This window comes from Octopus bimaculoides, chromosome 4 (genome assembly GCF_001194135.2).
Source record: "Octopus bimaculoides isolate UCB-OBI-ISO-001 chromosome 4, ASM119413v2, whole genome shotgun sequence".
In the NCBI taxonomy this organism is placed as follows: domain Eukaryota; kingdom Metazoa; phylum Mollusca; class Cephalopoda; order Octopoda; family Octopodidae; genus Octopus; species Octopus bimaculoides.
In genome coordinates this window covers 127,839,079-127,842,338 of record NC_068984.1, presented here as the reverse complement: position 1 = coordinate 127,842,338, position 3,260 = coordinate 127,839,079, and positions in this window count along the sequence as shown.

Sequence of the window (3,260 nt, the reverse complement as noted above, 5' to 3'; positions counted from 1 at the left end):
AATAAGATGTCTCAAAATGAAGTTTTTGTTACTTGGCAACTGTAACTGAACTATTCAGATGATATGCTACACATCATAATCATCATCGCTGTCATCGTCGTCGTCATAGTCCTCCTTCACCTCATCATCATCACCACCACCATCATCATCCTCATCATCATCATCATCATCATCATCATTTTATTGTTCACTTTTCCATGCTTGCATGGGTTGGACTGAATTTGCTAAGGAAGATTTTCTGTGGCCAGATGCCCTTCTTTGGTGTCAACTCTCACTTGTTTCCAAATAAGGTAATATTTTCCCTTGACCAAAAATGATTTCACTGAAAATTGGATATGAAGGATTCTACTAGCATAATGTGGTGCTCATTTACAACTACCATGCAATATCAAAGCTTATTTACCAACCACCATACATACAAGTAAAAATCTTGTCGCTGCCACTGCTACCACTGCTCCCACTGCTACCGCCACAGCTGCTGCCAATGATGATAATACAATACATTTTGCATTTTGGTGGCAGCAGCAGCAACAGCAACAGCAATTGGGACAGCAATAGAGACAAAGCTTTGTGAGTGGATTTGGTAGACGGAAACTGAAAGAAGCCCGTCGTATATATGGATATATATATATATGTGTGTGTGTGTGTGTTTGTGTGTCTGTGTTTGTCCCCCAACATCAACTTGACAACCGATGCTGGTGTGTTTACGTCTCCATAACTTAGCGGTTCGGTAAAAGAGACCGATAGAATAAGTACTAGGCTTCCAAAGAATAAGTCCTGGGTTCGATTTGCTCGACTAAAGGCGGTGCTCCAGCATGGCCACAGTCAAATGACTTGAAACAAGTAAAAGAATAAGAGTAAAAGAGGAGCTGCATGGGATGGGAAGACATTTGGACTATCTTTATCTTTTACTTATTTTAGTAACCATGGCTGCAACCATGCTGGGGCATCACCTTGAAGAATTTTAGTCTAACAAACCAACCCCAATATTTATTCTTTTTAAACCTGGTACTTATTCTATCAGTCTCTTTTGCCAATCTGCTAAGTTACGGGGACATAAATACACCAACACTGGCTGTCAAGCAGAGTGGTGGTGGTGAACTCCACCTGGCTACATATGTGAAATCTTCAAACTAGTTTCACTCGGCCCACATTTTACAGCCAACATTTGTCAAATCATTGCATAACCATGTCTGCTTAGCTGACGATCCAAACAGCCAAGAATTAATTATTCTAAATTCAATTACTTGATGTGTAAACCAAAGATTCTTGGTAATTTCTTGCTTCATTGACATTAATTACACTATAAGACTTGAGCAAATACAGTTTATTACTATATTTCTTTAATCAAATAAAATTCTGGTTATTTTCAGCACAAATCATTACCAGAATTTAAAGAGATTTAAAAAAAACAGTTTTATATGCAAGATCAAGTGAAAAATGTGTTGATAAAATATTACCATGAACTGACTAACTGCATAATAAAAAATGCAGGAAAATGAAATATATAATGTCCATTCTCTGTTAGCAACAGCATAGCGTTCGATTGGGGGTCATTTAAGGGGAAAGGTTTAACATTTGGCCCTTTGATGCTGTTAATGGAGTTCATTCTGTTACAACGATCAGGATCAAATCCTGATTCCCTCCCTACCTATCTCAGGTTTTTTTTCCATTTTCTTTTTATTTATTTATTTATTTATTTATTATTATTATTATTATCATTATTATTATTGTCATTATTATTATTATTATTATTATTATTATTATCATCATTGTTTATTAGACTTTTCTTTTGTTTCTGTAGACATTGATCTGTAATTGTTTAGGCTCAGCAACAACTGCATCAGCATCCTCAACGTGGGTGGAGGATACAAAGGTGATGTGTACTGCTACTGCTGTCTTGACTAGCTTAAAAAATGAAAAATACACTTTCAACAAGTATATCTAGTTTCTTACATATTATTCTTCTATTTACAATAAAGTAGGAATGTAGCTGTAGCATTGGGCAAACCCACCAGCATTTAAACCAGCCATATCTTAGGTATTTCGTCTGTCTTTACGTTCTGGGTTCAAATTCCGCTGAGGTTGACTTTGCCTTTCATCCTTTCGGGGTCAATAAATTAAGTACCAGTTGCGTACTGGGATTGATCTAATCGACTGGCCCCTCCCCCAAAATTTCAGGCCTTGTGCCTAGAGTAGAAAAGAATATTTACATTTAGAATGACACTGTAGGGTAGTTGTGAGAGGCCTGATCTGGTCAGTTTGAGTACAAGACATGTAGAATATTTGGGCCTGATATGGCTGCTTTGAATGCTAAAGGGTTAAATGATGATGATGATGATGGTGATGATGATGATGATGATGATGATGGTGATGGTGATGATGATGATGGTGATGATGATGAGGATGATGATGAGGATGATGATGAGGATGATGATGAGGATGATGGTGGTGGTGTTGGTGGTTTTGGTGGTAATGACAATACAAATGATAATGATGACGACGATGATGATGATGATCATCATCATCATCATCACATCCTAAACACCTCAAAAAAGTATCGAATAATGTGTTCCAAGACACACTGTCTGATAGAAACAAAATATAAAATAAAAGATTGCCATGACTACAATATCTTTAGTCATAAGTCTTCTCCAATAAGTTTGGCCGATGGTAAAATAACAACAACAACTACAACAACAATAACAACAACAACACCTAATCCTGTTCAAATTTCATCTCTACTATCATATGAAAACATCATCTCACATTCACTTTATCACCTAAAATAAAAGCTGTAGATAATTTAATTTTTAAAAAAAAGTCATTAAAAAAATCATTAATCATTTAATAACTAAATCATTAAGTTTAGAGGAAGCTGGTTATATTGATTGGAAATATTTCTTAATTTGTTCATCTAAAAAAAAAATTTCTGTTTTGGTCTGTAATTAATGAAGACCAAGTGTAATTCATTTGCGATATATAGAAAGTTTTAACTAATGAAAATGAACTTCACTAATGAATTGGAATTGATGAATATGAAATTCTATGTTATTTTCTGCTATGATTCATATGTTACCATTTTAGACATTTAGGGTGAGAATTTGAAACCAGATGACTAGTATTGTTTGTAACCTTTGGACAGTATATTAATTCTATGTTCTTGAGCAAGGCATGATATATTTACTCAAATACACCTCTTAAGGGTGAAATCAATAAAATACAACCTTATATATATATATATATATATGTATATATAT